General features: G+C 48.0%; 1 protein-coding gene across 2 annotated transcripts in view; it reads right to left on the reverse strand.

Moving 5' to 3' along the window:
- Positions 1–27,202, reverse strand: part of LOC135911330 (uncharacterized) — a 307,264-nt gene that overhangs the window by 213,594 nt on the left and 66,468 nt on the right. Inside the window, exon 1 of one of the 2 annotated variants that reach the window (XM_070531854.1) lies at positions 18,425–18,910. The exons of the other annotated variant lie outside the window; for it this stretch is intronic. The gene's annotated coding sequence lies outside the window, so the exon portion shown is untranslated. Of the gene's footprint in view, positions 1–18,424; positions 18,911–27,202 lie in introns of those variants that run through there. 2 annotated transcript variants of the gene reach the window in all.

The following is a 27,202-nucleotide window of genomic DNA, read 5'->3' on the forward strand; positions in this document are numbered from 1 at the left end:
TCACAAAAGCCTACCATATCAAAGTGACGTGTACGCACTAAAGATGCTATAATATACCGAACAAAACCAAAAATTTCTCGGCATAGCCGGAGGCTAGGCCCCGTTCAGAAATGAATACAAAATTGCTGCCCTCCCATCGCTCTGGCACTGGCTACTCGCAGCTGCCAGAGCGAGTTTTGCTTGCGTAAAAGAAAATTTCTCTATGTCAATATAACGTAGTCGAGCCTTTTGGGCACGTATACGGCATCGCGCGGCCAACTCTTCTTCGCTGAGGAGCCATTTTAGTGGCATTTTTAGCCTTTCGGCTGCACGCCGCCATAATTTTCTATCCGCCACCGCTAGCTAAGCAAGGGGAAGCGGACCAATCGCAGACGCCGACACCGTCCTCCTTATCGCGCTATCTACGTACTTTCACTGCCCTAGTTGGGACCCACTGAAACCCTCTCCATTCCAGCATGCTACTCGTGTCTATCGGAACCAAAAGCTTTAGGCCAGCGTTTCCAAAGAACATCTGCGCTGAAGGCCCTACTCGCGTTACTAAGGTTCCTGCGGTCTATGGGTCTTCATGAAAGACTTTAAGAACGCTCTATAATGTGCGCAATTTGGTTGTGCTCATCTCTCTTTCTCTTTATCCCTATCTCCCCCTTCCACTTTCTCTCTTTTTATCCTCCTACTCCTTCCACCTGCGCAGGGTAGCCAACCGCAACTTCCTCTGGTTAACCTCCCTGCCTTTCTATGCATCATCTTTTCGCTTTCTTTCTTCGCGTCTTGCCAGCCGATTAGATACGAAAAAGCTGTCAAGGTAGGCAATGCTATTTGCTTTCATAGCAAACAAAAGTGACCTCCGCTAAACGAGGAGAGCGTTTGACTGGAATATTCAAACAACGTTGGGGGTCACCACCTGATGCTTGCGTCGGCGCTTACGTAAATTGGACGTCAGGAGATTGGAATGAAGTCAGAATAGAATAGTTTTACTTTATACGGCTCAGGTGACCCAAAGAAGACCAAGGGGATGAATTCGCTAGTCTTTTTGATCAGAGATGTACTCGTCATTGACCAACCGACTTGACTATAGTATTATGTTGGCTACAGTAATTGGCGGGAGGCTGCTTTATATGGACCGTTGTAGCTAATGAAAAGTTTTGCGAAAGCGGATTGTGCAACCTAAGCAGGTAAAGTACTGACGTTGCTAAATCTCACATCTTTGTTAGTTACCACTTTCAACAGCGATTTTTGAAAGTACGGGTGTTCACGTGTTGAGTTCGCACAGGCTGGATAGATTTCTAACGTTGTTTTCGAGTACGTGACAGTATATAGACATACACAGCAGCGAAAACATTTAAGAGGTGCGGTCACATTCAACTACGCTCGGCCTGAACGAAGGGGTCAAAGAAAAAAAAAAGACAGAAGACTATTGATTTCTATCTTGGCAAGTACACTTTTGAGTAGCGCTAGCCAAAGCGCAAATTGGGAAAAGCGCTGCCGAGAAGGAATGCTGAATGCAGTAAACCAACGACAACGCTAAAAACACAGGGTGTCCTGCTCGTACTGCCAGCGCTATTTATATGCGCGAGAAAATGACATTGGGTGAGCGCACTCGAGCGTCTGTCTGCGTGGCACGCAGTGGGAGACTCGCGGCAGTCGACCTAAAGAACAACAACAACAGCTATGAAGAAAAAAAAAGAGAGTAAGAGCCATAGGGCAGCGGTCAGCGTGATAAGAACGAAAGGAATGGCGCACAATTCACATTCCCGAACGAGGCAACGGCTCCACGCAAGGTCAGCCTTGAAGTCGTCGAGCCAGGCGCAACGAGTGGCCGGGCGATACAAATGGATCCCCATAATCGGTACCGCGTCGGAACGCGCGCGCGCCGATATCATCACAACTAAGAACGACATGACAAATGGCTGGCCCCCATTGGTTCCATCGGGCCGGGCCGCTGGAAACGCCGTTCTGGTGCGCGCACGTTTTTAGAACCCAGACGCGCACGCGATGTGCAGCATATATGCGCCACCCTCGCCGCCCTTCCCTCTTACCCCGTTATTACGTTTCCTCTTGTTCGACGCGTCACGAAATTACCAGCGCACGGTACACATTGAAGTGTGGACTACGATCTATTCTCGCTGTCATATACTTGCCGTTCTGCGTTTCAATACTTAAGAAAAAATAAAAATCACTACATTAAAACAATAATTTTCGGACCAGCTTAACGGAGAGAGGGAGAGAGAACACAAGTATAGGAGGCGTAGGAAGGTCAACTGGGAGAATGTCTACCCTACAATGGGAAAAAAAAAGCTCGAATAGAGAAAGAAAAAGAGAGAGGGATTAACCCTACTGAAAACGTCAATGTACGAGTATGAGCAACCCAACACATTCAGGACGTTTGCACGAGGTCGACACATGAGTATAAAATAAGCTTGTCGGCAGTAACTTAGCCTGCTTGGTTCACATGAATGCAAGTGGTTCCAGGCTGAGTGAACCCGCCCACATGGATGCTACGTCGTTCCGTCCCATTTTGCAAGATTTCATGTACGCATAAGCACGGGGTTGAATCGGGTCAGGGATACGCAGCAGTCAAGCTCTGTTATCCTGACTCGATGCTGGGGGCACTGCGATTTCAATTCATAAAAAAAAAAAGGAGCTGAAACACAGTCAGAGTCGATTTCAGGCGGCGAGCTGGTGCAAGCGCACGTGTCTTCACACGCTTCTATGCCAGTACTCTGCGTCGCACTATGTGGAAAGAAAGAAGTGTAACGGCGCCATGGCCTATTTCGGACTTCCGCAGGACCAAGTGTGAATAGTTAGTGTGAATGGCTAGTGTCAATGGTTAGTGCCAATGGTTACTGTCAATGCTTAGTGTCAGTGGTTAGTGTCAATGGTTAGTATTAATGCATGTTAATGGCTGGTGTTAATGGTAAACGAGCTATAACGGCAAAGTGTACCTCAAGCGAAACCTCTTTCGTTATGAGCTAACAACACGTCCATCAAAGCTGACACGATTGCGGACGTCGCAGGGAATAAAAAATAAAAATTACGGGCCAGATTCGATCTGGCCGACGGGCCCCATTACTCATCGCGGGGGACACAGGCATGCAACGCACACGCGCTATAACATGTCCAAGGGGCGGAGGGATACGGCCGCGTTGACGTCTTTGCTCGACGCACGAAGGACGAACGCGCTGGCGCCACTTTTGTGCGTTCATGCGCGCTCTGAAAAAAAAAAAAGAATGCATCTCTGTTTTTCAGCGTTCTCTCGCATGATGACGGATGTTCCAAGGACGACGGTCGGTGGACGCCCTTGCCTGTCTCTCCGCAGCACTGTGTCGGGTCGGGCGCGTGCTCCTGGATTCACAGTCGATGCGACGGCCTCCACAAGCACGCGAGCTACTGCTGCCCGCGTTCGCCGCTCGACGCAGTGCAAACGGGGCGGCGGGCTGCGCGGCGCTCTCCTGTTTCCGTGCCACTGTTGTACACGAGAGAGAGAGAGAGAGGATTTCTTTTTGTTTCTTTCCTCGCTCGGCCACTGTCGGTGATTGGCGCCAGTGTCAACGGCGCCGATTACGCGACTTCGCAGTTTGTTCGCGAACCGCGGACACGCGTAATCATCAATGTAACCGAGCAATTAGTGAAAGTAATTGAGCACTTCAATGTTACTTTCCCCTCGTTTTTATTTCCATCGCACAACTACAGTAATGAGAGCGAGCTGGCCTGACTCTTTCGATGCGCTCTCGGCAGCCCTTCACACGTTGTTTACCTTGATTAAGAGTTGCCATTCAATTTCTTTCTTGATTACTGCAATTCATTACTGAAAAAAAAGTAACTGAAAATCAATGCGCTTTAGGCAGTTAACAAATGAATTCGTAATCTACAAAATCACGAAAAGACGTGATTGATTACGAGTAATTAATTACAAGTGTGACAGGTGGACTAAACTAAAAGCTAAAGTCGTTCGCGCTTAGCAACGAACGTGCCCCGCGACGCGGGTGCACGGTCGGCATTTTATTGCGGCAGCAGTTATATGGAAAGCGAATTTTTCCGTCGGCGTCGTCGTGAAGTTCCGCAAATATTTAGGCATGCGTTTGTTAAATGGCATGCCATGCTATATGACATGCGGTATAAGCGGATTATATATTGACACACCATTCTATCACTAAAGTTGCTAGGTCTTGCATTCTTGAGAAAATTATTCCTCAGAATGTTGAGAATGGCGGCCCGCAAACGAATTCCATGAAACAAAACGCCTACAGCGCATGCCCTTTATCTTAAGTCTTCTCAGTCTTAAAGGGACACCAAAGGCAAATAAGCACTCGATGTGGACTGTTTAAATGCGATTCCAGAAACCTTGCAACGTTTGTTGCGTGCCAAGGAAAGACCTAATTTACGAGAAAATTGCATCTGAAGGGCACGAATACCTGTGTCGCAATTCAAATGACCCGGCGCCCAAACGGGGGAGTGGTGACGTAGCACACGCCATCACCGGCCCTTTCGGCCGCCGGTGAGTGAAACGGGGCCCGACAGACGGTGGTACCGTGTTTAGTACAAAAGGCAAACGCCCGGCGATGAACAAAGCGAGCCACGGCAGAGCGGTGGACTCGCCGTTGCAGCTGCTTTTGGTGAAAGGGGCGGGGACCGCTTGGGCATCCCGCGGCACCACTACTTGCATTTTGCGGGAATTTCGCGAGTGAGCAAAACCAGCGCGAAACTGCCCGAAACTACCGAAATAACGAAACCACCGAAACGCGAAAGCGCGGGCAACGCGGAGTCGAGCTAAAACGAAACCTTTCGACCGCCCGCGTCGTTGTCAAGGGTAATGTCAATCGATTCTTTCTTTCTAAAAATAAAATAGAACTCGACAAGTAGCATCTTCTTCCTTCCTATAATGCAACATAATTATGTTTTTATAACGTACGGTTGAGTACTAGGGACAGAATTTAAATGAGGAGTGCCTTCGTCATCGTGCAAGTACTTGAATGTTCCGGGGAAGTCTGTATTCTTATTCTCAATTTATCGATTTCTAACGCTCTCTTCGCGATAATATTGACACCTTATACATTATCTAGCACTAATCTATAACTTTAGCTTGACTTAATACTGGCCTTTAGTGTTACCATAAATATAAGAAGGGCGAAGCAATAACAGAGCTCGAACCTGAAAAATTATGTAATTTTATAGGCGCGGCTGTGGACGTGAGCGGCCCAGAAAAGAGGTTTGAAACATACGAAAAACATATGAAAAAGTGGGGGTAAAGCAGATAAGAAAGACGCTGGCTTTAATTACTAAAAGTAAATGAAATTGTCCGATGGCATGATTCCAACACAGGACCCGTAGCGCGACAGCTCCTTTTTACTTGGTCAGCTTACGTTTATTTCAATTCACTGCAGCGACGAGTCTTATAACACTTTGTGTAACATTCTAACATGTTGCTATCGCATTCATTGCTTCGCCCTTATGGCGATACAGTGATTTTTTTTTTATCGATGGTGCAAGTCCGACTTTGGAAACGGCTGCAAATGCGAAGAGGAGAAAATAAAAATAAAAAAAGAGAAGCTGTTTGCTTTAAAATGTTACCTTATTTCTAATAGAAGAATTTGCCACTTTGTTTCTATTTTAGCGGTTACCGTTTCCAAGTTTCGACTTCAACGACCCACAAAATGACGATTAACGCGTGTTCGCCGGCTTCAATAACCTCCACGGAATATTTTGTTAACTGTGGCTGAGCGTCTCGGCGAATAAAATAACGTCACTTACGGAGGCCCAGAAGGTCCCCGTTCGAATGAATGCAGAGCCGCTGAATTGAAGTTGTCACGTCTACAGGAGGTCGACATTTGTGACAGATGATCGTGACCACACTCTTGTCGCGGTAATGCTTATGAACACTGAGGTTTTCACATTCCTGTACCATAGCATACCTGCCTTGAAATTTTATATGGCTGTCGGTTCCATGTTCTGTTGCTTCTGTGTTGAGATTAACGGCCACATCGGCTGAGTACGTTGCCATGAAATTCAATTCCAGTGTACGAGCAGGAGACTTAAAAGTATTGTCTGCACTCAAGCTTTACATATACATATATATATATATATATACATATATATATATATATATATATATATATATATATATATATATATATATATATATATATATATATATATATATATATAAACTAGAGCGATATTTCACTTATGGGTACTTCAGCAAACCAATTGCTACTTAATTATCCTGTCTATTCTCTTACTCAAGTACCATTTTATATTTAATTTAGTTCCAGTGTACTCTCCGTGGCCAGAAATAAGCGTGAACAAGTTGTTCTAATCTTCCTTGATGCGGAAGTGGTGGCATTACAGGGTTAAAAGAAAGGTTTCCGCAATAACAGCGCAGACTCTCCACGCACGTCATTAATTCACTGAAAAATGTCGAAACCAGTTTAGGAGGGACCCGCACAAGTTTCCCTCGCTGCCACTCTAGCAGCGGCACCGATATGAGCGCCTCCACGAAGCCACACAAACACAAAAGCACACGAAGCGCCGAAAACGGAACGCAAGAGACACCGCGCGTACGCTATTCCGGCTGTGTTCCCAGAACCTCATTTTTGCGGCCTGACCTAGTCTACGCGAGCACTACGCATACCCACACGCAAACACACACTTCAGAGACCGCGATCCTTACTGTCCGGCCGTGGCACGTTTTAAAGTTCGCGAACTTACTACGAAAGAGAGAGAGAGAGAGAGAGAGAGAGAGAGGCCGCGCTTATCAACAAGCGCGCGGGGCCGTCGCATCTTGCTACCTCCGCCGGAGCATCCGCAGCAGACAATGAGCAATCGCCGCAGAAATCGGCGCTCCAAATCTGCGTCGCTCTTGAAGCGGGCTACATGGCTATATAGCTCCGTTCGCGGCCGCCATCACGCGACGAGTCTCCACGGAGTGGCGCGGGCTCGCCGTACACGTGGGAACGTCGGGCAACTCCCTCTTCGTCTCGTATTTTGAGAGCATGATTGCCGCGTCCGCGCGAGACAAACGAACCAACTCTATACGAACGGCGACGCTGTGCCCGATGTTCCAAGCGCACGCGCAAGGACGCCGGCCGGGACAGCTGCATTCGAGCAACGCACGGCCGGCGATCTGCTTCTAGTCCGAGATCAAATATTTGAGGGGAAGGAGCTCGTATTATGACTGCGCTACCGCTCCGTTTGCTCGCATACAAGGCGTCTGATGGATGACCGCCAAGAGCGGCTTGTGTGCGCGCTGGAGCAAACAATGGCGCCGGGCAGTTCGAGGAGAACGAACGGGGAAATTGGCGAGGCGATTGGCGCACGTGTATAGGAAGCGACGGACTCGCTCGGAGCGGATCCCCACGCCTGGTTGGGCAACGGCATGCAGCCGGAACTGACGCATGCACGGAGACTCCTGAGGGGATCGGGCGCTCCTTATACGGGCGCCGATCGGCTCGGTGTCCGGATAACGTGCATGACCCGGGGGAACCTAGCCGTCCGCAATGGCTCTCTGGACCCTCGCGGTGATGTACGGAGAGAGGAGTCTAAAGTCGTGTCTGCGTGATCCCATCGCGTGGAACCATGCGAGACGATCTTGTGCTTTTTAAGAAGGCGGCGGCATTGAACGCCGGTGATGGATGGCACGGACTCAAAAAATTTTTTCCCGCCACCGAAGCGACGACACGCTGTTGGTACGCTCAGAGACTGCGGAGTTATTTTGATAGTTTACTGCATGTAGTTGAGAATGCTTGCTAAGCACGCAACATAAAGTGCGGCCAACCGTCGATGAGATCGAGAAGCGAAGTATCGGCACGCGGAGCACATTTGAGAGCACCCGCTGTATGAGGGAGGGCGCTCCCAGTTTTAGAAAGCGCCATCCACAAATTCACTGTGTGCGTTATTTTTGCTATTCGTATCTAGGTGTGGTTAAATTAGGATGAACTAAATAGGTGGGAAGCAGTACGCCTACAGCTACTCCAATTTACTTACATGCAGAAAGGTATTTGATTTAGAATGAGGAAAAAAGAGTAAAGATGCTACTTTAACACGCGGAAACCCCAAAACATGGAAGATTAGAAGTAAAAAAGAAAAAAAATGGACCATCAACAGGAAACGGGAGTCAGCGTAAAAAACTGTCTCTATACTATAGTATTTTGAACAGATGTCGGCACTAATAAATATGCATTTCACTGCACTGAAAGCTGCACTTTCAAGGCAACGGTCCAATTATTGTCTTAATTATTGTCCCAAGCGACAATAATCACGCTAGGCCGACCCGACACCGATTTCGGTCTGCCGGCTGTTGGCCACAGCGTTTTTTACCTTCGTGTCGGCGCCTCTGTCACAGTGTCCCGACGCCGAGCTCTGCGCCAACACTCGGCCGGCGTCGCAGGAAAAACGAAGGAAAAAACGCTGTCGCCAACTGTCGGCAGACCGAAATCGGTGTCGGGTCGGCCTAGCGTGAGTGAGCCTTTACCGTTGCTTCGTCTTACTTCAGTAACAAGTCTTCCGTGCAGAGATGGTACGATTGTACCGACCTATGTCAAATCTCGGCTCACTCATTACGGATTGACTGACCGATAATTACGTGATTCTTTCGCTACAGTACTAAAATTTTGCGGTTACTCAGTTGCACTGTTCTCTAACTTCAATGTAGCGAAGCAGAAACGGAACTGCCTTAAACTAAAACCCTTTTTCGCGGGTTCATTGCGACAGACGTGAATCCATACGTCACTGAAATGACGATAGGCAGAGAAAGAGAGCAAACAGACACACACACACACACACACACACACACACACACACACACACACACACACACACACACACACACACACACACACACACGCACACGCACACGCACACACACACGCACGCACACACACACGCACGCACACACACACACACGCGCACACACACACACACACACACACACACAAAAGAATTAATGAAAGCGGCTACAAGAGACCACGACACGAACATCAAGAACAAAATACTACGAGCGGCAGTAAAAGTGCCGCGGCTTCCAGGAAAGTACTCAACGGAAGGCGGACAAAGCGCACTTTACAGGAAAGCAGCTCACAGAATGGCACCGGCCACGAACACGCGTGCCCAAGACGTTTAGATGTGACCGCACCTTGCGATTCCAAGTGCCCCGCAATGCAGCGGCCGCCGTGTCGGTTGGCCACCCACCGACATTAGGAAGAGCGGGGGAGACGGACCATTTCGCGCGGAGGAGAAGTAGGGTGTACTCAGTCGCTCGTCCAGCATCTTCGTCCAGACCATTTCGTTTCTCGTCTTTTCCTCCCGCTTTCCTCCATCCAGACGAGGCGTCACCACCGAGAAAGCGCACACGCATGCGCCGAAGTGTTGCATTCGGCGCGCAGCCGAGTGCAGCAGGCTGGACGCGGAAGGCGCGAACTGTGTCACCTCGGTGGACACAGTGGAGACGGCGAGCAAGCGAGCGTGAAGATTTTGAACCTCTCGGACTCGGGACAGTTTTTCTTTGCCCCCTTAGCGGTCTCTTTCTTTCATTCACCTTACGCTTCTTTTTCTTCTTTCGGCAAGGGAACCGTAAAGGCGCGCCAGCAAGCGTACGCAGAACGGCGAAGAAAGTTGAATACGCCGAGAGGCGTTCAGCACGCTCGCCAGACGCGCACACGCCTGGCATTGTAAGCTCTACGGGGAAGGAGAAACGAAGAAGAGGCGTTGGGGGGAGCTGGCTCCTTCCGCGCGAACCCGCCGACGAGTGCGCGGCTCCGAGGCCAGGCAGCGAGCGGCGAGGCACGCGCAGGAAGCCCGGGAAAGGAAGAGTCGGATACAAGCCGGATGACGGCGGCGCAGTGGCCGCGCTCGGGGCGTGATCCACCGCAACAACAGGGCCGGCTGCCCCGACTGCGTGCGCGCAGCGCGGGGTCGGCCAAAGGCAGCCGCCGCACGCAGCCAGCGGCGAACGGCGACAGCAGCACGCGGGAGCAGCTCGCCGCGGGGCAGGCACGACCGGCGGACTCTTTGTAACCGTCCGGAACGCTGCTCGCCGTCGCTTCGGTATTACTGAGGAATATAGGCCATCGGAGGGCGGAAGGCACGCGCGGCCTCGCGTAGCACTGCGTACAAAAGGCAAACGGACGCGCGGCGAAGTCCAAGGCAGTCCGCTGGCTGCTGCCCCCCGCCGACTGGTCACGCCAATTCATTGCCAGCGCCAGCGGCAAAGGGAGCTGCCAGCGCATGGCGCGATGGCGTTTTGTTTTGTCTGTAGTGAAACGGCGCCGACGGGGGAGGGGGAGCTGCGAAGACAAAAAGCACCCAGTGGCGACGTCGGCGGGCCGCGCCATCGTCCGTCTGCCCTCTTTCCGTCCGTCTGTCCGCGTAGAGACGACGCCATTGTGTACGGGTGTGCGGATCCCGCCGTGTGGCTAATAGCGCCACGCCGATCGTTCGCGTTGCGAACGCACTGCCCGCACGGCGCCGCGGGAGTATGCCAGCGTGACAGATCCACGAAAATGATCATCCGGCTAAAGAATGAGGATTAACTGGAAAATTTCATCGGTCTGCACTCGCACGCACGCACTGCAGGTGTATATGCCTTCGTGCAAGTCGTGGGGTGCGCACTGTTTGTTCTTGCGAGGAAAGTAGCCTTTTACTGCGAAAAGTGTTGACGGGCACATGTGCCCACGTATGCTCGAGCGAGTGTATTCCCACAGCTACCAAATAAACGGTTGTGTAAGTTATAGGGTACACTTGGTCGAAATAATCCCTATTTCATTTGCCCTCAGATATTTGCTGAGTACGTGGCAGGAGCGAGGCTCGTCAGACGTGTTTGGCGAGCACTGCAGGCCTTTGGGTGCTATCTGCTTATCTAAACGCGCGTACGAACTATATACGCTGCAGCGGTGACATGCGCTATCAACTTCTACATCACAGCGCACTGCTCGCGGGCAGGTGGCTGTCCTTCTCTAAGAATGAAAAACAAGGAAGGTCAGCACTGAGAGAACAGTGTCTGTTCCCTCGCGGGCAAAGAGAACAAAACCACCACTGGTTTCCTAACAGACAACTAGCTTATGAACGATGTCTCTTAAACGCGGGTTAACCGATAAAGCTTTCTTCAGTTTGAAGTCTTGCACTCCGGTATTAAGGTGTACTGACATATCTTTTTTCCCCAACAAAGATTTCTGCGAGAGACACGCTCAAATGACTGCGACTGGCGCGTTCCTCAAGGCTGGTAGATTGCCGAGATCTATAATACTGGCGTCGAGCACAAAGTGCGGCGCTGAAGAGAAAGGTGATAGGGAACATAGCGAACATGATCAAGTGCGCATACAGCAAAAATAAAGCAACTAGTTTAGTTATCAAATGGCATGGGAGAAAAGGTAGGGCACGAACGGCTTAAAGGCTAGAACTGCCTGCGGAATGTGGACGTGATTACGCGCCACACAGCAGCAGCATTTTAGATTAAACTTACTCGGTGCCTATATAGTACAGGTGGGAGCGACAATACGTATCACACTGACCCGACCAAAACTTAACATTTCAATAAAATGATGGAGGATAACTGTCAAGAACAACCGAAGCGTATAGCTATATATAAAGGTCGGTGCATTTGCGAGCTTGCGCAGTTTGCACGCATATTTTGCTATTTTGCTGCGTATTTTATTCTTCAAGGTACGAGATCATGCAGTTATTAGTCCCGGCAGTCTCACGTGGTGCCATTACGCTGGCTGCCCTAAACACCTTGCGACATGTATTTGGCAGCCTAATAGCCGCCTCTGATCAACACGTCACCGCTAAGTGGCTCCACAGCTTTAGTGTATAAGAGAACACACGCAAAGAAGTCAGTGCATTCTTTCTCGCACCGAATGAAAAAAAAACAAAGAACAAAATGAGTTGGGGGTCGAAACAAGCCTGTAGCACATGCGGAAAGGCACAGCGAACAGTTAGTTCGGGCAGCGCGGTGGTATAGATCACAAACACGGCACCAACCCATGCTTCGGATTCGCAAAGTAATCCGTTTGCTCACTTCGAAGGTTAAAGCACCCATCATTCAGCAAGTGGTGGCGCTAGCGAGAGCAGCAACCATCAGGCCGGATTTCTTTATTTCACGTTTTTTATTTATCGGGGCCTATAGCCGTAAACGCGGACGGCGTCAACGCACGGCGACGCTATGTAGCGCCACTTTTGGTCCACTTTCTCCGCGTTCGACGCTTTGGAAGCATGAGAGAAAGGTGCGCCCGACGCATCGCTTTCCTCTACGCGGCCGCCGACGCCAGAATAGGGTCAGCGCTGTGTACGGCGGGCATTCCGAAAAACGTCGACACTTTCCGAGCCTCTGCAGATGTATACGGCGGAGCCGGCCGGCGTGCACACACACACACGCCCACTCCTCGGTCATCCACGTCGAGGACAGCTCGAAATAGAAGTTCCCGCGTGCACTGAGAGAAAAATTCGACGATTTAGTAGCCCTGAGACGAGCAATGCCAGGCGCGGCGGTGCCTAGAACGAAAGCAAAACATCGTTCAAGAGGCTGTGGGAGAGTAAGGAGAAAAAAAGAATTCCCGCTACTGAATTGCAGCTGTTGCCACCGTCTCGCGAAAGAAACGGCCCATGATGCGCGGTATCCATGCTTGCATAGCATAGGCGATGCTGGCTGCTGTTAACGCGAAAACACGCACGCACGCCCGCACACACACACACACACACACACACACACACACACACACACACACACACACACACACACACACACACACTCACTCACTCACTCACTCACTCACTCACTCACTCACTCACTCACTCACTCACTCACTCACTCACTCACTCACTCACTCACTCACTCACTCACTCACTCACTCACTCACTCACTCACTCACTCACTCACTCACTCACTCACTCACATGCGATGTAAAGGCTTATGTCTGTACAAGAGGACAGCGTGCGTTTGCGCGTCATGCGCTTTCCAGTGACACGAATCAGGACCAGCGAAAAATGTTCGACACGCTTGGGCATTGCACTTCATCGTAATCGTTAATATTAATGATCGGGCTTATTTTGTACGTGCGCGGTCCGATCTATCTCTGAGAGTGTGGTGTGATGAGCGTCCTTGTATATATAAGTACAGTCCCTGCGAGGGGTAACGAGACGTCTTATGTTGCACTTTCCAAAACAGGTAAAAGCGGGGAGACGGGGAGGGGGAAGATATTTACCATTGTTGATGTTGCTTAATAACGTCAAAACAGTTTAAGAACCAACGCGTTTTGACCATTTCGTAAAGTTCTCTATGCCCCCTCCACCTCTTTTATGTTACGGTATAGCATTATCGGTGTACTTCACCCACTTTAGAAGTACCTAACACAAAACACCAAGTGTGTTGAGCGAACCTGAACGGTGTCCCAGTGTGCATCCAATCGTAAGTTCGTAAGATATGCGAGGGTATATAGAGATGTCGCTTTAACAAATGAGAACGTGCAACGTTGCCCGTGATGCGCGCGTTCGCGATTCGTCACAATCATCACAATCTCAAGTGACGGTTGACCCGCATTTACCTTAACAACGCAGCAACGCTCTTTCTTTCGATTAAGCCTACTAAAAGGGGGAAATCGAAAAGGCATGAGGCCTTTGAGAAGCACGCTCTGAAGCAACCGTATGTGAAAGAGCTCCTCAAACAGTGGCGGATCTTAGTTTCGACACATTTCTGCGAATTGCGAATATTGCAACCACGTACCACCGGAGTAAAGCTAACACATGTCTCTTCATTTGGGAAAGGCATACTTTGTCTAGCGCAAACGTGGAACGGGATAGTCACCGTCCTGAGCCTCGTCATGCAAATAGACGTTGCGCACGCTATGCGGATAATGCCGGCGCAATCAGGACATTGGTGCACCCGAGCAAAGGAAAGAAAACGATTTAATGCAACTTCCTCTAGTGCGTACAGCAAACCCCGTTGTTGATCTTTCCAATATATTTAGTAAATCACCGCTTTTGAGTCATGATTATAGCTTTGTTTACCCATACCTATCCTGAGATATGGGGAGTATAACTTCCTCGGAATATGATGTGTAATCTAAGAAGTTGCGTAACCATGTTTTATTTATTAGTTTTTCTTAATAAAAGAAAAATGAAAAAGAAAGAAGAGAAAAGAAGAAGAAAAAGACTAAAAGCGTTTCTACGACACCCCCTTGCGACTTTTTCTATTTTCTTTTTCTAACGACTCTTCAGCCCTTATAGCGCCCTTCTGAGACAATAGAGTGTGCTTTTTCTCGCACTCCCAATTCTGTGCACGAAGAAGGTCTCTCCGTTCCCTGTACGCCGCAGGAGTATTCCACTTCCGCTCGGCTCGTTTGCTCTCGTTTCCGCCTGCAGGTACTGGGCTCGGAGCAGGCACGTAAGGTCCGCATGTGCCTGAAAATAGCGCTCGCCTTCCCGCTGTTCCGTCTTTCTTTTCTTGTTTGAAGCTCTTTATAGCCTTCGCTGCGCCGAGGCGCGCGCAAATGATCTGAGAACGACGGCTAAAGGAAGGATTTATCGTTTCCGGAAAAGGATCTCGAGAAAATGCCTCTTTTAGGCCCACAACTCTTGGGCTATTCACTGTGGCCGACGTATGGAAGTGATGTCTGAAGCCGAATGCGGAGCCTGAACATTGACGGCTACTTGAAAGTCTCAGGATCCACTGTCTAAGCATTCACAGCGTTAGTTGCTGCTTGATTTCGTTACTAAGAGAATTTGTTACTGCGTGAGGAATATTCAAAAAGAACGTCTGTGTTCATAACCTTATGCCGCCGTGCATACGCTTTTATTGTGCATTACCACTTTATCCACTCAGTTTAAAAGATGAGGCTTCTGCCATAAGGCTTTAAATAATGCATACGCAGGTACTTCGTTTTTAGCCTTCAAAGCAGGGGCCTGTCCATTCAAAGTCATATGAACGTATAGTTGCTTCCTTATTGCACATGACACAAGTGTCGCAACCAAGGTATCAAAGGTATCACCAAGGTATCAACCAAAGTCTGCAAGGTATCGGTACAGGTGTTGAACAAACTCGCTAATAATACCAATGTTAGTGGCTTCACGTAAGTAATTGCAGCTAATATGATACAACTGAAGTGGACTTGCCTTGAGGAAGACAAGTCCACTTGCCGAAACGTTGGCTCCTGCTTTTTCCTTGTTGTCGCTTTGCTCACTGCGGTAAGTGGGCTTTCTATAACGCATTTTTGTCTTTTTCCTGTGAATTCTTCTTCTTTATAATTTTGAAGTTCTACTAGGCTCGTTGTTGGAATCGTCGCGACTTCGTGGGGGATGTGTGGGTTGGTGAAGGGGGAGAGGGGGCGTTATGATTAAATATTAAACGAAAACCTCCCCTTTCTCAGTGAAACCTGCAGACTGTGTTGGCAACCTTGAAAGCTCCAAAATTGCTCTGGTAACTACAAAAAAGACACCAATGCATAGTTTAGAAAACAACAACCTCATCGTTGTAGCACGTCTTCTAAGCTTGTTCTTAAACTAAAGTAAGAATTCCCACCTTCCTGCCTTCTGTTGAGCTGTACTGTAATGTTCAGTCAGCAAAAAATACAGTAGGTGTGAAAAGTAGTTTTGTTTATATATTAAGGCTGAGAAAAACCGGAAGCTGATAACTTGAACTAAATATTCAGCTTTATAGGTTATGTATGTTAACTTGTTCTTTAGGCTTTAGTCACTATGCCAGGCCGTTTTAGAAATGAAGACTTCGAATAAACTGCTTCGATATTCTGTTGAAACCAGGGCTATCATGCTTGCGTAAGCACATGAATCTAAAGTTCGAACTAATGGTGGGACCGATGTCAACGTTCCGGTTTTCTTCTTTATAAACGGCAAGAGAACGCATGTAGTGTCACGGCTGGACACTTCATATGCCGTGTGTCCCAGCTAAACGTTAGCCAAGCTGTTCAAAGAAAAAAAAGAGAAAGGTTTTAAAGAACGCGGTGCAAGGTACAATGATAAAATCTACGCTGTTAGGTTTTCAGACCTCTGACGATCCAACACCGTAAGTCTTAAAATCGTATCTTGCACCATGTTTTTCAGTTCCTTTTTTTTTTTCGTTCAACAACATGGTCAACGTTAGCTGGTACACATTACATGTGCGAAGGGTGACATTCTTGCAAGGCACTTGCTGATAATGGAGGGTGCACTCAGTCTCAGATTTTACGCCATCTGGTTTCCCAACCTAACCTGTACTCTCATTTGCCAACGTACGTTCTCTCCCTCTTCTAACGTCAACGCTTTTATCTGTACTGCAGCTTGCTAAGGTTAGATCACTGCGGAGTATATTAACCCACTCGTCATGGGGTTCAACGAAACTAGCGATGTCCTTACGAGCTATTCAGCGCTACTAAACTATAAGCTATATAACTATTGAACGACATCAAAGTCATAACTGAGTATGTAGTGTAAGCTAGAAGCACATTCTTTAGCAGCTAGCTTATTGATATACTACTTTATATAGCTTAATATCAATCTCGGCCTTTTAGTTACGTAACTTGTGACTTTTTTATGCCATAGTGTGTCCCACCTTGTTTGTCTCTAGCTTCTGTCATTTTTGAACGAAGGATCTGGCCGCATAGCATGTCGGAGCTGCATACCGTAGATAAACGTATATATGCGCAGGTGTGAACTGGGCAAGTCGTCTACGTTTCGTTAGGGTATTTGAGACTGTATTAAGACTTTGAAGATGAGCAGAATAACATACAGGAAACTGAATCATGCTGACTACCTGGTTATTTTATAACTGAATATATATATGCAGGTATCTTCTCGGTAAGTTCTCTCCTTCGCGTCGGCCCATTTGGTATACCGCAACATACGGCACGTAGTTGAAGCTAATATGAGCTGTGCTTTTATTTTCTGTGATTACTGCTTACTGAGGATCGTGCTTACTCAGTCGACGTGGAAAGCACAACCAAATATCACGAAGAATCAGAAACTAGATAGCGATAGCAAAGATCTTGGGACCGTGTGCCGATCGTTTTTCAGTAAATGAACACGCTATCTTATGCGTTTTCGCAAGGCAATCCTCAGCAGGCACGGAGCTGCGACAACATCAAGTATGCAAATATAAATTTCTTACAAATAATCACATCGCGTTAAGTCCTATACGTGTAATCTGGCTTCAAAAGTCACGCCCCCAAGTAAGCATACTGTGCAGCTATACTTTCAGATGCTCTTCACGTACTGCGAGAGTCATTTGTGGGCTCTTTGCACCTCGCGCTAATGCACCAAAACTGAACATTATTTTCTGTGTTTTTCGTACTGAATTATTCGTGGGAATTAATATTATTACGACCACCTTGCTCAACCCTGGCTACCTACCGCCTTTCTGAATGGTCACGAACCACAGTGAGCTGGACGGTATAGTTACAATGCGAGACCATCGCGGGTGTCTAGGATACGTCCAACTGCCTCACTTCGTGTCATCCTGAAGGGCTTGATAAATTGGTCTCTATGTGGGCGTCATTTCTGACTGCTGTGGACTAATGTGTCTCGAGCGGTATGTTTAATCACAGTAGCCGGCCCGCCCTGCGTCTCCAAATGATGCGCGCCCTTCCGGAAACCCACGACCTTTTGCCAACCAGAGACGTTAAACGTACAGGTCACACATATCGAATTATAAGGGTTCCCTTACAAAAACAACAGAGGGTCTGTGAGTTACGCAGTGAGTGCCTCTGGATTAATTCTGACAACTTGTTCTGTTTTTCTTTCTTTCTTCTTTTATTTAATGCGCACAGGCGAGGTATACGTATTACTTTTGAGTTCGCGGCTACATGCGGAAAGTCGTTTGTGAGCATAAAGCCTGCCGAAAGTGTTATTGGTCCTTCTTCCTATGTCTCTCGATGCTTGTCTGGATGCCTATATCACAAATATGAAAAACTCGCGCCTAGATGGGTATGCGTTCGGAATTCGTGTTCCAGCTCCCAGCAAAACACAAATTCACCTAACAGGTACTGATGAAACATTCGTGCGCGAATATTTTATTTTCTTCGTGTGAACCTGCAATTTGCCCGTATAGGACTAACTAGCTTGAATTCTTTGAAGAAGTGGCCGTTTGCTATAAAATAATGTCCGCATTACAGAGGACGAGAATGAAGGAACATCAGAGTAGCTAGCCTCAGTTGGTGCAGCGAAACGAAACAAGCGGCACATACTACTGTTTGTTTCACTTTTCACTCAGAGTTCGCTAAGATCGCTCGTGTTAAAGGTGGCGAGAGCGATGGGCTTTGCTACACTACTAGGCAAAATGATATATTTCAGTCGAGTCGCCGGGAGAAGAGCTGCTCAGCAATGCAGCCGCGAGATGAGCAAAACACTTCTTGAACACCGTATGTCGGTACGACCCAAAGCCCAGCTTGCTATTCGATGCGACATAGATCGACATGCGCTGGCAAGGATAAATATTCTGTCACTCCCTCACCTTCGTCGTCTCCAAGGCCTTTCTACTGCCGAGCTGCGACACGCCAAGAGAAGGCCACAAGATTCCGGGCACCGTTGCGGAAAGCACCGTTACTTCTTAAACGCTACGTGGCTTCGCGGTCGGCGTCGGTCGGTCCAATCCGTTCTTTCCGTTTTTCCGCCAGCAGGTGAGTCAATCCAGAGGAGCGTGCACACTGGCGAAACACGCGAAACTGGCGTGCAGACCCGGTGGCAAAAAAAAGGGGGCGCGGCACCCAGGCCCGAGAAGGTTTGGAAGGCACGCCACACGCACTCACAAACACACGAACGCGCACTCCTTGCTCAGGCCCGAGGGATGAGGTTGAAGAAGAAGAAGAAGAGGCCGCTTAGAAAGACCAGAGGCTGCCGCAGAGCAGCGCTGCGGTTGAACAACTCCACGTTGGCCTCGGATCGAGGAGCAGCAACGCGGCGGCGGCGGCGGCGGTCGACGGCAGAGCAGCCGAGCCTGGTCGGTCGGTCGCGTGGATTTTTCGTCGGCGATGGAGGGGGGGGGGGAGACAGGTTTCTTCCTCGGGCAAGAAGGGGGCGCCCAAGGAGTGGCTGGACCGGTCGCCCGGCGAACCGGGTCGCAGCCGAGCGAGGGGGATGAACGCGGCGGCAGCGGCGGCGGCGAGATGCTCGCGGTGCGCCGGACTCACGCGCTCGCGCCGGCGGCAACGACGTCCAGCGCGCGCTGCCTGTGCTGCTGCTGCCTTTGCTTCGGCGGTGGCGGCGATGCCGGCAGCAGCTCTCGCGCCTCCAAGGTCAAGGCATCTCCGGACAGCCACGCATAAGCGTGTGCCTGCTTGCCTTTGCCTGCATGCCTGCCCCCGCTGTACGTTGGCAGCGCCAGAGGCGTCGCGCCGCCGCCGGCACGCGGTGCAACCTACGGGTCAACAAAAACAGGCGTCTCTTCTTTCCGGTGCCCTTTTCTTCCGTGTAGCGCGCCTACAGGGCGCCGCCTTTTATGCGACCCCCAGTCTAACCGGGCGTGGTTCTCCTTTAACAGCACATTCGTCCTGCGAAATTATGAACGGTACTCGATGAAAGTTCGTTTATTGCCTCCTCTATATTGTTTCCTTCCGTCTCCAAGCGAGGGTGCTGCACAATAGTAATAGCCCCTTCTTCAGGTTAGCAGGCTTCAACTCGACTAAGAATGCATATAGGACGGCACATTCTATCGGACCGCGTATGTGTGTGGGAGGGGATTCGAAGATGAAAATTTTACAAATTCCTTGGTTCAAGCCACTGTTGGTCATTTGAGTTGTCCGTCTTACTCTGAATCATCGTTATTATTTTAATCACATCTCACGAGCAAACGAATTGTACTGCCAATGATATAATTAACTCATATCTTGAGATTGAATTGGTGAAATTAAATATTAAGAACATTTTGCCGTATTGTATTTATCATCTCCTCATGCGAGCGACATCCCTTCGCAGGAACGAAGTGCTGACAGGTTAGAAGCAGTTTTTATTTGTTTGTTAGTTCGCGATTGCCTAACAGACACAGAGGGGCCGGGTCTGGGGACAGTTTACGACTCCTTAAACAGTCATTTATTATCTGACGATAAAGTTTGACATATTATCAGAGAGAATGCCTGCTACGTCATTGATCTAAGTTAGAAAGCGACGTAAGTTATATTTGAGCACATTATTGGCGACGTCATTCTGCGGCATTCGTCAGCATTTGATCCACCGGGCATTCCAGCCTATTTTATCGCCATGTACTCTGTTTTTCATGCGGCCCAGAGTCGATGTACTATATTTGATGGGTAATAATTGCCACACATTCTAAATCTTTCCGTTATTTGGTGCGTTTTTCCTTCTCACATGTTCGGCTAAACTACCTTTCTTGTATGTTGGTTACTTCTCAACTAATCATCATCATCATCACCATCATCATCATCCCCACCATCATCATCATATGAAGCTACACTGCAGGACAAAGGCCCTAGCGATCTACAATTACCCTTGTCTTGTACCAGCTGACACCCTCTTATGCCTGCAAATTGCTCAACTTCATCGCGCCACTTAGTTCTCTGCTGTCCCCGACTGCGCTTTCATTCCGCTGGCATGCATTCTGTAACTCTAATAGACCACCGGTTACCTCCTCTACGCATTACATGTTCTGCCCTTTTTGTCTTGATGTTAACTAGGTTAATCCCGCTTGGTGTCTAATTCACATCGCTATCTTCCTCTGTTAATGCCCCGTCTATCGTTATTCATTCAATCACTCGTTTCACGGTCCATAACTTCTTCCTAAGTATCTTTGTTAAGTTCCATATGTACTATCTTTTAAGCTAATAAACGCTTAATAATAGGTTAATTCAAGCCCACGCATGAGTAACACTTTGCGTCTCTAACGAAGGTAGTAGTCAATAAGCTAACAGTTATTTGAGGTGGACCCTTTGGATGACTCGAATGAAAAGTGTGGTGGGGGAAGAAAATGAAGCGTTGAAACCACGATGCCCAGACAATGCTAAAGCCTTCCCCGGTAGCCGTGAGCTCACACGGGTCTCTAGTGGGGGATGTATTGTTATGCTTTGCTTCTTTTTGATATTTTGAATACAATTGGGTGTGTTTCACTGTGACGTTCTGTCTCTTGTGTTTATTCCTCAACGGCCCGCACGCGGGCATGCGTGATGCACGTCGGCTAACCACACTACACAAAGCAAATGATAGTAAGAACTTCGCTACAGTGCAGCTGTAGGAACTGCACGCCGAGGTTATTTACAGGCACAGTTCATCGGTTATCTTCTAACACGAAAGGCACACAGCCGGAACAGAATAGGACAACAGCGAACTGTCACGTTACCAGTCGCAGTATGGAGTCGCAGGTCTTCCGTATAACTAAGATTCATCTGCCAAGTGACAGGTTATCTGTCACCTCGTACGATTGTGGCCAACGAAAATCGAGCCCCACCAGTTCCCCTTATTCTCCACGACTACAATACGAGTGTATGCAAATCACCTCCCCGACCCCTGTCGTCGTTACATGCCATTTTGGCTACGGACCAGTCAGTCCCCTCGGTATACGTCGTATAGCGATCGTTCAAGCAGTGTCTGCTTTTTATCTCGCTAGAATGTTGACGCGCGTAAGACAGATTACTTTCACTAGACGCAAAGAAGCAAAATGCGCACTGGAGGGCTGTAACGTAAATCGGCTGTTGTTGCTGATGAGTGAATACACAGCTGCTGTTATTGGCTTGAAACACATGTGAGTCTTCTACTCGTCCTGTTCGCGATCGCAGCCGTCACACTTGCTTCCCCGATTGCTTTGATGTTACACTAAAGGAAATTATCAAGTCAAGCTAGGTTGATAGACTAGGCTTCCGTAATAGCGAATTCGTCATTCATAACGAGAACGGAGCTTTTCTAAGCGAGAAAATGACGAAAACGAAAAATCAGAAGGGCGCTACATTTTGTGGCCTATGCTCAAGTGACGTTGGCATTGGCTGATTTACGGAGAGTGGTTGAAAGGGAAGTCACGTTGGGATTACGTCAAGACGAGCAACAGCGGGACCTTCGGTTTCAATTTTCTGCGTGACAAAATCATTATATTGGCACACAGGAAACGATGATACACTTCTAGATGATTAACTTATCGATCGAACTGGGCTTAATATATTCCTTCAACGTACATTTAGAGTGAACGCCAATTTCTGTTGAAATGAACAGACAGCGGTGAAGAAGTTCGATGGGAACGTGCACCTCGAGGTTCGCCGCAGCGAGCGGAACACACGAGGTAAGAGCCTTGCTCCTGGCGGCCGCCATTCGAGCTTTCTTTCCATTGTCGTGGAAACGAAATTTTGTATTCCAAGGTGTATTATCCTTTGTGGCTTAGAAAAAGAAAAAAAAAATCTGCCTCCATTGTTCGTGCAACAGTCGCGGAAAGAATGCGGAATTCAGAGGTGCCAGCGACTTTGCTTCATCTCAGCTCTGGAGGCCCCCGTTCGCGCAACCTAGAAAGGTTGCGGAGCTTTCTCCTCTTCCTTTGTGTGCCCGCATGTGTGCCTACGTCGTTCGTCGAATTTCTGCGCAGCGTAAGCCCGTCGTCGTAGACGTCGTCACCAATCACTTCAAGCTGTCCGCGCAAGTTGAGCGCGCAAGTCGTTGAGGGTGTTAGGCGCTTGTCTTTCTTTTTCTAGTTGAACGTAGTGCGTGCCGTCGTTCATATTTCAATAACGCGAAGGATAGAAGTGGCTGATAGGCAAGTCGTTATCTCCCGAAGCCGACAACCCATACGGAATTTCCATGCAGTGACGAAGTCAGATTAATCATTTCACATGCAGTATATACAATGAGAAAAAAGAAAAGAAAAAGAACACTCTTGGGAACTGAAACCGATACAGTTGGCTGAGAAAATTACGTGCGCTGAGTTGACTGGCTGTCTCCAACCCCGCATACGGCAATTTCTCACAAAGCACGAGGTGGATACAGCGTACTCTCGAAATTGGACACAGCAGGAACTATAGGGGTGACACACCTTCCAGCAGCACTTGACTACACAATAACAATAAGCCTACGCGCAGCCTTCGTAAAGTGCAACTGTACGTGAGCCGCACTGCGCTGGTGACAGAATCTGTCGCTGCAGGGTTCTCGCAACGCACCTGTAGCTTCGTGTCGTACGATATTGAGCAGCGCATGCTCGAAGGCGGTCCAGCACGTATACGAGAACTGTGCACAGGCGGTGTTGACTTCGCGGTGCGAGCGCCAGCCGCCACCCTTCGCGAGTGATTACTTATTCACTGATGCGGCTGGTAGATCACGAAGGCACGAGTTTTTGCCTCGAATAAGCACACTAAGGCTCTCTGCGACAGCCATGGGTTGGCGTGTGTTTTAATGGCTGCAAGTTAATTTCGATCATGTAAACCCCATTCGAACCTATTTTGGCATATTATTATTATTATTATTATTATTATTATTATTATTATTATTATTATTATTATTATTATTATTATTATTATTATTATTATTATTATTATTATTATTATATGCTTTAGGATTATCTCTTCCGACAATGGTGGGTCGTCGAACTTGTTCGGCACAGCGCTGGGTGGAGGCCTCTGCGAACTAATATTACGGACACTGGTACAGAAAGCGACTGATAAAACCGATAGAGGGAGCGAGAGAGAGAGAGAGAGAGAGAGAGAGAGAGAGAGAGATATGAATGACGTTTCTTTGTCCCAAATCCCAGTACGGGCCCCCTGGCCAAGCATGTTCTTGACGTGCTGCACGAGAAGCGGCTACCGTAGTTTTTCAAACTTTCACGGGGTCGCGGTTCACTCCTCCCAGCCGCCGGGACGCGAGTAATCGATTCCTTTTCACCATAGTGATGACATGCTGCGGGATCACACTCCGCATTGGTATAGCTGCACGCAAACAAATAGTATACATAACAGGGTCGCACATCCTTGGGGCGATCCAGGTGATAACATAAGGCTCAAGTTAGGGTCCAGGGATACTAGTCGGCCATGTCTGAAACATAACTCATTCAAATCAGATAGCATGCACTGGCGTGCTAATATACGATCACTTCCAGTACTCGTCCTTTAAAACAGTGTCGATAAGTAGTCTTCTTTTCCGTGAGCTAGCTGAGTAGCTTTATCCGCAAGTTTATTAGCGATAATGCCACGATGACTCGGTATCCCCTGAAAAATGACGTGCTGTCCCTTCTCAGTCAGGTGGTCTATCTTTTCTTCAATCTCAAATACCAATTGTTCATGTGAACTATGACGGAAGGCTGACAAACACTGTCGTGCCGCCTTGGAGTCGCCGAAAATCAACTATCTGTGTGGTTGCTCTCCATCACTAAAACGAAGGGCGACGCATCATCGACGACTGCGGGACATCGCGGAATACATAAACAGAGAGAGAGAGAGAGAGAGAGAGAGAGAGAGGTGACAAGGAAGTAGCAAGCAGGTTAACCAGGCCGACAGGACGAGCCCGGCTTGCTACCCCGCAATGTGGAAGCTCAAAGTCACAGTATATGCACAGACATGCACACGCAATCGTTCATCGTTGTTCAGTTCGTCACAAATGATCATATAGGCTGTTGTATTTTAAGAAACGCAGCGGTGGCTGCAAAGGTTGAAGAATGCCAATTCGCCACGCAGTCAGGGATCGAAAGTTTCACCTTTATCGCTACGCCCTCAGAATGAGAAATTAAATGAAGAAAGAAAAAGTAAACACACGAGACAGCCTCTGGTTGGTGGGCGCCTCGCGACTGCTCCGGGCATTTCCTACCGCCAGCGTCTTCGCTTTCACATAGGGAAAGGTACCACACATCCCACATGGGCCACGGCCCGCTATGTAGGGTTCACGCTTTCTTGTATGGCACTGGATAGATGGTTATCACATAGAGCGTTGTTTCTGTAACCTCGCAGTCGAGTTGACTCCTCCGTCGTCGGTACTGGATGTGCCCTTGAACTCTCGCGTACAACGAATCTATGTCACCGAACCAACTAGCGTGCGGCATGTGTGTGCGTACGGGTGACGCCGAAGTGCATCGCTAGCAAAGAAAGCGAAAACGGTGGGATATGGCGGCAGAGATACGCTACTATTTTTAGCAAACTTCCTCTCGCGGTTTTGTACTGAACGCAGTTTCAAAAGCTAGAAGCGCGGCGTTATATATGATCTCTCTCTCTCTCTCTCTCTCTCTCTCTCTCTCTCTCTCTCTCTCTCTCTATATATATATATATATATATATATATATATATATATATATATATATATATATATATATATATATATATATATTGGCGCGGAGGCAGGACCTTCTTTATGTCTTACGTACGGACGAGAAGGCGGACAAAGCAGTTCGAAGGACTCCTGTCGCTTATTTGTGATCATGGCAAAGTCTGAAAGCGAACGCTACTGTCATCAAACATAGACCCTATAAACTTTCGGCAGGATATCGCGTAGGCTAAAAATAGGCATGGTTCAAATTATTTTAAACTTACGTATTTGTATGTGCAGTGACACACTCGCTACGAATCGCTTTTCGAATCGCATTATTGTTTTATTTTTTTATGCTTACCTTCTTTCCTTTATGTCTAAGTACAGCCTGATGAAGGATTAGCAGCCGTGGTCTAAAGACATTTGCAGCGCTAAAATTGTCACTAATGATTTGAAGTCTCAGACGAACTGTTTTGTTGACGCTTACGGGCTACAAATGTTGCTTGTATACAGAGTTAGTCGAGGCAGTTTTATTTCCTTGGTTTGTCTCACCTATACATACAACATTCACCAATTTTCTCGCTTTTTTTACCTTTCCCGTCCTCCCCTATCTAGAACCTTTCTGTCCCCGATCCCCTTCCTTTTGAAGAGTAGCATGTAGGCGCCTACGTATACACTGCAGAATTCTCTGAGTTTTAATGAATCGGTTTTTCTTGCTTAATGGTAGCTTTAAAAACGGTGATCCAATACGCCAGCATACTGATACTCTTTAGAACATATAGAAAGAAAAGAAAGAGAAAAAGCTTCGGAAATACTCGGTGTTATTAAATGTAGCGGCAAATATGCGTTTTTTATTCACTGCATAACAGCTATACCTAAGCCATACCGCGCTTATAGAGCTTTGAAACGGAGCGATAAGCACAGACATTTACGGTCAGGTCTATGGTTATATATGAAGAAGGCTCAGATCCGTATCGTTCGTCATATACGCTAAATGTTCGAGCCGATCAACCTTGCATCGCCGGACAATTAACGACACCACGTGGATCATTTCGAACACAGGTGAACGCATTAAGAAGCTGAAGTCCAGCTGTGGGACAGCAGTGACTTCGTAAAATAAGTGCCGAAGTAGCGAGGTCGTAAATCTGGGGCAGGTTTCGGACACCTCCAGCATAGTGGACGCGTCCTAAGGAGTGCGTTGCCCTCAACGCTCTTCGGCATTTTGCAATGTAAAACGCAGGGCATAAATAAAACGCTATACTTCGTCGTGCACCCGACCTTGCCAACAGTTCCTGCGAATAGAGGACGACGAAGGCAACGAAAAAAATGTATATAACAGTAATAAGAGGGAAACATCGACTGTTATCGGATTTGAGAAAAGACGAAGAACTGGCCGTCGATGTTAAACAAACAGAAGCGTAAAAAGCTTTACCCTTCAGCACTTCAAGGACCGAAGGAATCGATAGGGATGCCGAAACTGATGAAGGGAACGACGCTGGCAAGGACGTACCGGCAGTTAGCTTCAATGAGAAATGCGCCAAATTAGGCATACAGATTAAGCATTAACGTTTATTGCGATTAACCTGATTTAAGCAGATCCTTTCCTGGAGGTGACTAGTATGCGTATTAAATCCCCCCATTCTTATACTGACGTGATGCGTGCTCCCCTCCTGTTTAATGCGAAAGCCGCCTTTGACTTGTTTGTCTGAAGGGTTGTGCAGAAGACTGGCACCCGTTTATCGGCGAAAAAGAAAAAGAAAAAGCGACTGTTCTTTGTTCTTTCTAATATTGGCTGAATACATGTTGAGGGAATCATATATGCTTAGCCGTGTTTGAACTGGTGTATCGTGCAGAAATTAAACAAATGGCAAGCTTGATAAACTAAAATATAGCTAGGGGATAATTGAGGGAACCAAAGTATGATTAAGTAAGGAATACGTTTTGTGGAGTCTACTTAAGGATTCAGCGTTGTTGAGTGTCAAGTTAAAGCAGATTGCGACGCATTTGGAAGCGTAATAGTAATTATGACACCATATTTAATATTGCTGGGGCGTCAAAAGGTGCGGTAGCCTTGTGAATA

This window comes from Dermacentor albipictus, chromosome 1 (genome assembly GCF_038994185.2).
Source record: "Dermacentor albipictus isolate Rhodes 1998 colony chromosome 1, USDA_Dalb.pri_finalv2, whole genome shotgun sequence".
NCBI classification, from domain to species: Eukaryota; Metazoa; Arthropoda; class Arachnida; order Ixodida; family Ixodidae; genus Dermacentor; species Dermacentor albipictus.